The sequence below is a fragment of the Octodon degus genome, unplaced genomic scaffold (assembly GCF_000260255.1).
Source record: "Octodon degus isolate 3935 unplaced genomic scaffold, OctDeg1.0 scaffold00034, whole genome shotgun sequence".
Taxonomy (NCBI): domain Eukaryota; kingdom Metazoa; phylum Chordata; class Mammalia; order Rodentia; family Octodontidae; genus Octodon; species Octodon degus.
This window is the reverse complement of record NW_004524610.1, coordinates 10,163,258-10,173,302: the sequence shown is the minus strand read 5'-3', so window position 1 is coordinate 10,173,302 and position 10,045 is coordinate 10,163,258. Positions and strand designations below refer to the sequence as shown.

The window sequence follows — 10,045 nt, the reverse complement described above, 5'->3', positions numbered from 1 at the left end:
AGGAGGAGGGGAGGAGGAGGAAGAGGAGAGGAGGAGGAGGAGGAGGAGGAGGAGGAGGAGACTGATATGAAGACTGCTATGACAGACGGGATGATCGGCCCTGGGGCTCCAGAGATGATTACGCCTGGGATGGCTACAGATGTGATGACAGAGGTGCCCCCCTCCCCGCCCCCCGCAAAACCCAAACTGAACCTAAAGCCTCGGAGAGCTCCTAAGAAAGATGATTCCTCTGCTAGCACCTCCCAGTCCAGTCGAGCGGCTTCTTTCTTTGGAAGGGCAAAAAGCCTGTTGACTGGGCTGCTAGAGAAAGAGGGGTGGAAGAAAGGCGGCAAAAGGAGCAGGAGAAACTGCAGAGTCAGCTGGATGAGCTGAAGCCAGAACGACGGCCCGGGAGAGGCACCCAAGCTGGGGAAGTGCAGAAACTCAGGGTCGGGAAAGGTCAGGGACAGAAAGTGAATCATCACAGACTGGGGCCTTGGCCCCATCTGGCAGAAATGCCCGAAGGAGAGAGTGAGAAGTCGCTAGAAAACGAAGTACTCAATAAGGAGGAAGACTCACTCTCCAACTTCTGAGCCTCCCAAACCTGACCAGTCTCTAAAAGGAATGCCAGCCCCTCCACCAAAGGAGAATGCATGGGTGAAGCAAAGTTCTAACCTTCCTGCTTGATCTCAGCGCTCAGACACAGAGCACCCATGCCCTACAAGTGGTGGGCAGAACATAGCTCCAGCTCAGCCTGCTGAGGAGGGACCAGCAAGAAAAGACAAAAATAATGGTGTGAACACCCAGAAAGGCCAAACTGGGGCCCCCAGCCATGTCCAGGAGATGGAGGGAGCAAAAAGCACTGGACAGAGTCAGAGGGAAAGATAGCAAAAGGATCAAGACCCTAGATCTGCACCTGAGCCAAAGAAGCCCGAGGAAAATTCAGTCTCCAAGTTCAGTTCTGCAAGCTCTCTCCAGGGATGGTGAAGATGAGAATGTGGGGAAAGACTGCACTGAGGAGACCTCTATGTCCTGTGCTTTCTCCTACTTGGTCACCCTGGAACATTCGAGAGCAAATCAAACCTCTATCCAGTTAAGGCAAAATAAAACTCACCATCTCCTGGAGACTTTCCTTACCTTTTTTTTAAAAAATGATTTTTTTTTTTTTGCGTACTGCTGTAGCCTTCAAAGTATTGAAATAACGGGAAAATCACCAATATAGACAGAGGGACAGAGACAGCTTTTTAAAGGAAAAATGTGATAGCTTGTGTGATAGTGCTTGGGGCCTCCATTGAGCAGAAATGGTAATGACAGAAATGTGGTGTATGGGGTGGTTAAGCAGTAGGGGAGGGATAAGGAACAGGGAGATTTCTACCTCTTCATTCTTACCATGTCGTGACATATATGAATTCTCAAGCATTACCTGAATAAATTTTTCATCCTTGGAAAGGTAGATTTATTCTTTCAAATTGTTTTGTCTCCGGGAGGCTGCCGGCCTTTCCTTTTATTTTAATTCTGAGTTGTTGGAGCTATTCCAGGGGAAATTTCTTTCTTTGTTACCCCCCAAGGGGGTAGTGGGAGTGTGTCTATGGGCTACTGAAGAATATGGTTGCTTGGGGACCAAAATAATGGGGAGATCGTGCTTGGAAGAGAGGTTTTTGGGAGGTGATGGATTGCTTTGCACTAGGTAGTTGGGGGAAATGGTGTGACCTCCCCTAAACACCTGAGTGGTTATTTCCTGGTGCAGGAAACACTTAGGGGTCATGGGAATTCCCAGTCTTGTGTCCTGGTCTTGCCATTTCTCTTATCCTTTGTCAGAGTTGAAATATATTCACATTCTTTTGAAATCTTCGAGGTTTAACAAATTCAGACTCGTAGGATTGGTCATGATGGTGCACACCTGTCATCTCTGCCTTTGGGAGGCTGAGGTAGGAGGATTGCTGCCAGCTCAAGGGCAGCCTGGCTACAAAGTGAGGTCAAGGCTGGTCTGGATGATGTAGTAGTAAGAGCCTGTCTCAAGAAAACAAAATTTTCTTTCAGACTCTCACCATCTCATGTTCCTCATGCTTCTGTCGCCTCCCAAAGATGAGGCTCTAGATGTGTCACAGGTGTGACCTCCTCAGCATTTCTGTCACTGGATGCTCTGACATGAACTACTGGTTTCCTCAAACAAATGAGCTCCTTGTCTTTAATTCATTCCTTCCCTCCATCCACACCTGCTCCCACTGCTCTGAGCCCCTTTTGTAGACTTGCATGCTCTAGGTGATCTTTGCTGATGAATAAGTAGATAAATAGGGACAGTCACATTGAATCTTTTACAATCCTGATTGGAAGAGTTGAGGGTTTATTTTGCCTTTTACAAGTTTCCACCGAAATCCCACAGCAATGCTTGGGTTTACAGCATGGCCTAGATCTTCTGCTTAAGGGAGACGTGGTTTTAACTTCCCTTGAGAGAATAAATGATAAGGAACTATTTTTTAAAGTCCTCGTTTCTCTTGCAACACAGTATGTTACTTTTATGTGCACCTTTTTTCGGGGTCAGGGTGGTAGATGGGATTTTCCCCCAGTGTGGGCAGTACTGGTGCTGTTGACATGAATGGTGCTTGGTCTCTTTATTTGCAAGCCCTTCTCCCATTGATCCTAGATTAGGGTCTTTCTGGTCCTTCAGAGTGTGTGTGTGTGTGTGTGTGTGTGTGTGTGTGTGTGTGTGTACATGTGTGCTGCAGCAGTGGGCATAATGAGCCATTTATTCAGTGGACAAATGTATACCCAGTGAATTGCCTTTTAATTGGTGGGGTTGGCTAGTTATCAGGGAGTGTGCTTTTAGATGTAGCCAAAGTTGAATGGATTTGCTTTTTAAATCACTGGCTATAGATAATGAAAAGTTAGAGTTTGCCCTCTTTATGTCTTCTCTCCTACCAAATAGTTGCATCCAGAAAAGCTACTTGTCCCACTCCTCTTCCTTGTTCCAACTAAATACAAGCTGGAATTGGTTCTTGTCCCACTCACGGATACATGCAAAATTGTACAAAAATATCTTCTATGAGAATGATTTGCAATCTGCAGACTTACTACCTCGGAGATGTCTGGAAATGTAAAATCCCATCCTTTGAGTTATGGGTTTTTTTGTTTTGTACGAATAAATCTGATGTTTAAAACTTAAAAAGAAAAATTAAGTACATTTTTAGCTACAGATTTCTTACAGATATATTTCTTCAATTTAAGGACACTTCTGTATTTCTAGTTTGTTAAGAATTTTTATACTGAACTGTCATTGGATTTTGTCAAATTCCTGTTTTTAAATATATTTTTATGGACATATGAAATGATTTTTAAAAATCAGCATTATTTTGATGGATTAAAAATTAGTTTAATATAGTGAACCACCTTTATATTTGTGGAATAAATATTTTGTTGTGACAATTTACTTGTTTTGCTCTTTCTAAAATCAATTTGTTACTACTTTGTTGAGTTTTTGTGTCTATTTTGTAATAAATATTGGCCCATAAGGTTTATATTTAACTTGCCATGTCTTTATTTGGTTTGATATTAAAATTATTTAGGCATCACAAAATAAGTAGGGATGTATTTCTTTAACTTTTGTTTTTGGCAGGCAGGCGCTTATTCTACTGAGCTATCTCCCTGACCCTACTCTTACTTTTGGAAAGGTAGGATTTCTTTGATAATTACTCCATAGAATTCACCCATGATAGCATTTAACTTTGTAAACAGTCTTTTGAAAGGTTTTAATTATTTATTAATTTAACTTCTTTTATGTACATTGATTTTGAACTTACTCTTTTCTCTTTCAATGAGTTTTGGAAGTTAATATGTTTTAAAAATTGATCCTTCCATTAAGACAACAATATGCAATGTATTAATTATTGAAACTGTCCTACTAATCAGTTTTGAAGCTGTCTCATTGCTATTTGTTTCTCAATAAAATTATTTAAAAATACAAAATTGATCCAAGGGCTGAGGATAGAGTCAGTGGCACAAGCGCCTGCCTGGCCAGCACAAGGTCCTGAATTCCGTGCTCAGTGTCCAAAAATAACCAATCCATTTCATTTAGATGTCAAATTATAAATTAAATTTGTGCCTCTAAATAAATAAGAAACATCATAAATGAACTGAGGCACAAACAATTCTAACCACTACTTTATGAGATATGATTTTTTTTTTCTGGAACCGGGGATTGAACTCAGGCCCTTGTTCTTGCCAGGGAAGCGCTTATTCCACTGAGCCATCTGCCAGGCCCTCAAATTTTTTTAAGACCAGCTACTACAAGTATGGCCTTTTAAAATTGTTTCTCTGATTTTTCTGTTATTTCTCACACCCCCTGGCCATTCTGGTCACATGCAGAATAGATTGAGGCCTATTTGCTGAGGTCCAATCACATCAGACATCACCTGAAACCTGAGATTGGGACATCTGCCTTATGCTGTGTAACATTCCCTTGAGGAATTGATCTTTTTTTTTTTTTTTTTCCAATATCAGAGATTGAACTCAGGACCTTGCACTTGCCAGGCAAGCGCTTATTCTACTGCACTATCTCCCTGGCCCCCAGGAATTTATCTTTTTGAGTGTGATAAATAAAAATCTCTTTTCTTCTAGTGGAGGTTTCTATTTTAGCTTCAAGCCACTAGGTGGGGATACATAACATGAAGAAAAATACAGCCTATTTGGTAGGACTTCCTTTCCTAGCAGTCATGATTTGACAGGTAACAGCTTGCCTCAGTCCTCCAGCAGCCAATAGGCCAGGACAATTATTCCCTCCTGGGGTTTAGTTTGCAGACGCGGTGCCCTGGGTCAGTGGGCCAGTCTGCAGGGTGAGCGGGACATAGCTGCGGCAGTACAGAAGACACATTTCCGAGGAAGCAGTTCACTTTCCACCTACACAGCAGCTGTGCCTGATACTTTCTGCTAGCAGGAGACACGCATCTGCCTTCAGGAAGAAAAGTTTAAGAAGTGACCAAATTGGTGAATCTTCCAATCCAGTCTACGTCACTGAAGATTATGTGTCTAGGTACACTGCAGAATTCTGACATGTTTAATTACGTGAATTTGAAAATTATTGAAGTAGGAGGTAACATTTGCACATTTCTTGGAAAAATGTAATAATCCCTTATAGAATAGCTTCATCACGGTGAAAAGTACAAGATACAGATCAAAGAAGAAGAGAAGAAGCACCCAGTACTCAACTCCTTTCCTGTGCAGCAGACTCTAAACAGCTACAGGACTGCTGCTCATTGAGACATGACTGTAGAATACTGAAATTCAATTGCAGACAGACATACCTGGAGAATCCCCAAGACTTTGGGGAGAGGAGTAGGGGTGCAGCTCCCCAGAACCAGCAGCCAGGCAGAGAGCAGGTGTAGGATGGGAAAGAGGGAGGGTCTGTCATAGTTTGTGTCTAGATGTTACCCCAAAGCCTCAGACAATCATGGGGTGGATTTCTAGACTTCGAGATTAATTCATGATCCGGCGCTGGGATTATGGGTGTGTGAGCTGCTGGGATTGTGGGTGTGAGGGCTACCCCAGCCTGGGGCGCATGGCCCAAATGCAACGTAAGGGAGGGAGGGAGGCTTGCTAGCTGCTGAAGACACTTCTGCTCACTTTTGACTCTTGCTGTTTTGCTGTTTGCTTCCACCATGAACTGCTGCTGCCCTTTGCTGTGTGACACTGCCTTGGAGCCAGCTGGTTATGGACTGAAACTTCCTAAATTGAGCTAAATAAACCTTTCCTTCCTTAATTCTTAGTGTTGGGTGTTTTGCCCCAGCAGAAAAGGAACCGAGCCAGGATCCTAGTGAGCACCGTTAGCACGGCAGTGCAGGCTCAGCAGACAGTGCGCAGGGATTTGCACAGCAAACCGGCTCTGCTACCCCTGCCCCCACCCCTTTCAGCCTACCCTCAGTGCAGTCACAGGGCGCCACCTTGATGAGGCCTTTTCTGAGCTTCCTGTTCTTGGAATCAAAGACAAATGCACTCTCCTGCCTCCAGGACCCCGCAGAAATATTTCCTGATCTCATTCAGCAGCCATCTGCCTTGAGACCCAGCATGCTGCTCTCAGAGGACAGCATCTGAAATAGACCCACTGAGAATTCTGAACATGGCTGTCACAGATATGGGGAGGGAAAAGCCAGAGGCTGTGGAAGCCAGCTGCTTGGAGAAGGGAGCAATGAGATGTGACTTCATGTGGTGAAATGCTCCTATGGCAGCCGAGTCTCTGAATATGTCTTGGGCACTGGCTGGTGCCTAAGCAGCAGCTGCCCGTCATGTTGGTACAAATGCATGGCCTCTCTCTGCTCTTGAAGTCAGCAATGACAACAAGCATCAGATTCAGTGCTATCCTGGGATGGACGGGGTGAACTATGCTGACAAGTATCTGTGCTGGCAGAGCTCTGTCCTCCCACAGCTCACAGTGGCATGCAGGGTGCCAAGGAGAAGCTCCTGTGGAACTGATGGGCTTGTCGGGGCACTGTCCCTTCAGCAGGTCGGCCACCGATGAAGTCATACTTGAGAGAACCATTAGGAGGCAAACTGTTTGGAGGAACTGGGCCACTGGGGCACAACCTGGGAACCATATCTGATCTCTGTGGCCTGCTTCTGGCTCTTGTTCTGTCCTCTTTTTCCCAGAGGCCATGAGTTAAGCAGCATTTTCTGCCAAAATGCTTCTGCCTTGGAGATGCCAACCAATGGCTTAAATCTCTCGGACTGTGAGCCAGGTAGTGCTCTGTTTAGTTATGGCTATCAGGTATTTTTCCCAGAAATAGAAAAAGAGCCAAGATGAAAAATTGGTTCAGAGTAGGGTGATTGCTGGTACTTCACGTTACTGTATGGTTTGGAATATCTTAGTGCTGGTTGTGGGGAATTGTGGCTAGTGATGGAGATGCAGGCTAAAGAAAGGCTGTATGCTGTAAACACAGGCTGCTGGGTATTCCTGGAGGGAGCCCACAATGCTGTCAGCGTTGTGGTGGAGAAAGCAGGGTGTGGAGTTTCAGATGGGACAGACCATTAGGAACTGGTCCAAAGGCCACATGTGTTACAGCCTGGCAAAAATTTGTCTATATTTTATTCACTCTCTAAAATTTTGTATGGAACCAAGCTTAAAGACAATGAACTAATTAATCTGACAAAAGAAACCTCAAGTCAGAGCAATGTTCAGGCTCTAGTATGTGTACTGCTGACTGACTTCAGCAAGATTTTAGTAAGAACATGGAAGAAACGTAAAGCTGAAAAATTTGAGAAACTTTCATTTTTTTAAATTTTATTTTTTAATTAATTTTATTGAGAAACAAATAGCAATGAGACAGCTTCAAAACCAATTAGTAGAACAGCTTCAATGATTAATACATCTCATATTATTGTCCTCATAGTGGTTATTCATACTACAAGATGCAAACATGATATCCTGTACAAACACTGTTAGAGCAAATCTTTCTTCTTATTGAATGAAGAGAAAGTAGCTGTATATTGGATTATTTTGCTGAATTCATGCACCTACAATATTTAATGGCAATGGAATACCCATCTCTGACAAAACTAAAAAAAACAGGGGATACAAATGAAGGACCATTTTGTATCTGTATAATCAAAATACGACAGAAACTTTCATTTTATCCATAATTAAAAACATAATGCATAAAGCTGGAGCTAAAGACTGTGTGGTTGCTAAAGGCATCAGACCATTATAAAGAAATCAAGTACTTTGAACCAGATCAAGATGAAAGACGCTTTCAGAGCATTTCAGAAAGCTGTGATTTCCCCCCAACTGCAAACTCAAGGCTTCAGAAGTGTAATCATGCCATTTGAGAACAAATCCTTGCGATGCTCGCTGGAGAAGATCCTCCTGATTAGTTGGTTCCCCAGGATTCATTTCATCATGCTTATTCTTTCAAATATTTAGAGGTCCCTGCAGCCGTGGTCTAACGAGGTTTTGGCTATAGCCCATGCTGGCAGGAGAGCCTGGCAGCATCCATGAAATGCTGGCTTTCTAGGCATGTTGAATGCAAGAGGTAATCACAAAGCCTTCCAGCCAGATGTCAGCAGAAGGCCTGGAATTCCAGGTGTGATGTGCTTCGAGTCCCTGCAGGAGCCTCTGACTGACACATGGAGCTGTGAGAGTGAAGCTAAAGTTACAGTGGCGAAACTAGGAAGTTAGAGATTCCAGGAGCACCTCCTTCTAAGCTAATTATGTGACTCTAGTATGATTCTGACACAAAACTTGATAAGAAAATAACAAAAATAAAAGTGCAAGTCCACACTCGATGTATACACATGCCAAAACACTCAGTTAAATTCGTGCAGATTGAATTCAGCAGAATTTTTTAAAGATTGCATATGGCAGTCAACTTGCTTCCGTTTCAAGGATGCAAGAATTGTTAAGCACATGAAAATCAATAAATGTAGTGCAGCACGTGAGTAGAATGAATGTGAAAAATCATATGATCCTTTCCAGAACTGCAGAACAATTCTTGAATAATATTTCTGTTAAAAAGTGAGCAGACAGTAAAAAAAATAAAAACAATCATCCACTAAAAAAAAAAAAAAAAAAAAAAAGATGAGCAGACGAGTTGTTCCTGAGGCAGGAACTAGAATGCTGTATGCCAGTCCACAAAACCTTTCTCTCCTATTCTGCTTCCCAGTTGCCATATTTTAAAGAGTTTTCATTCAGCAGGACCTCCCATCATATCTTGGAGCCAGTATCCATAGAATCCATCTGTGCCAAAGAAAGCTCTTAAAATACTTTAAAGATATTGAGTGTCATGTATTTTATCCTAGCAATGAAAAAGCAACCAATAAAACAAAAAAAAAAAAAGTATTGGAGAAGTTGAGTCATTGCTGTGGCCAAAGGTTATCACTGGGCTCAGAAGTTTTTGGACATGGCTCATGGGGGGAGCTTGCTGAGAATCAGAATAAAGAAGCTATAGAATTCTGCTAACAAAGCTTGGCAGATGATTATGGTTGGAGCTCAGAACAGAAGGCTGATAGAAATGTGGAAGGGTCAGGTTGATGAAGTTTCCAAGAGAAACAAGGATTAGTGTGGGAGTTGAACTACAGACCAGGCATGTTGAAATTGGGCAATGAACTTCTTCTTCCCATGTCCCAAGAACCTACATGAAGCTAAATTTAAAGGTAATAAGCTAAGTAGTCTGGCAGAGAAAATTCCAAGGCAGCCCAGCCTTCAGGCTGTGGCATGGTACCACTAGCTGCTTTTAGCCAGAACTAAAGTGAGAAACAGAAGCAAAGGCAAAACTGAGGATTTGAAAAATGTACAGTTTTGTCAAAAAGAAAATACATGTAAATGTGAGTCCATGGAAACTGTGGTTGATGAAAAGGTTAATGGCAATAAAGAAGGTCAAACATCTTGCACTAGGATATTGAAAAAGATATCTGAGGTCCTCAAGGGAGGTTATTAATTACATTTTGCACTGTGAGAAAGATTTGCTCTGAGCCAAGAGGCCTGTTGTTGATAAACTGTGTTAGAGGCAAACTATGGGGCCACTGAAGATGGCAGTTTGGAGGAAATGGAAGAAGAAATACTGCTTAAGAAGGGAAAAAGAAAAAGAAATGTGTACAGAGATCTTGTGAAGGAAGATGTCGAAAAAGCTAAGAAGAGGTGAGGCCATTCTCCAGCTGAGAAGCTGTCACCAAATCTCCCCAAACTGACAAAACAGATGAACACTATCACTGATACTGTGATCAACTACAAAGATAGTTCAGGGCTGCAGCTCAGTGGAGTCTTCATTCAGTTACCTTCCAGGAAAGAGTTCCCAGAGTACTATGAATTCATTAGGAAGCCAGTGGATTTCAAAAAAAAATAAAGGAAAGAATTTATAATCATAAGTATTGGAGCCTGGGGGACCTGGACAAAGATGTCATGCTTCCGTGTCACAACGCTCAGACGTTCAACTTGGAGGGATCCCAGACCTACGAAGACTCCATCGTCTAAGGGTCGATGTTTAAGAGTGCACGGCGGGGGCTGGAGAGATGGCTCAGTGGTCTAAAGCACCTACTTAGAACAAGCTTAGCAAAAGCATCAGGGACCGCGGTTCAATCCCCCAGC

General features: G+C 42.8%; 2 pseudogenes; both read left to right on the top strand.

Moving 5' to 3' along the window:
• Nucleotides 1–7,791, top strand: part of LOC101576459 — a 9,065-nt pseudogene extending 1,274 nt beyond the window's left edge.
• Nucleotides 7,792–9,473: 1,682 nt separating this feature from the next.
• LOC105740906 overlaps nucleotides 9,474–10,045 on the top strand; it is a 1,031-nt pseudogene continuing 459 nt past the window's right edge.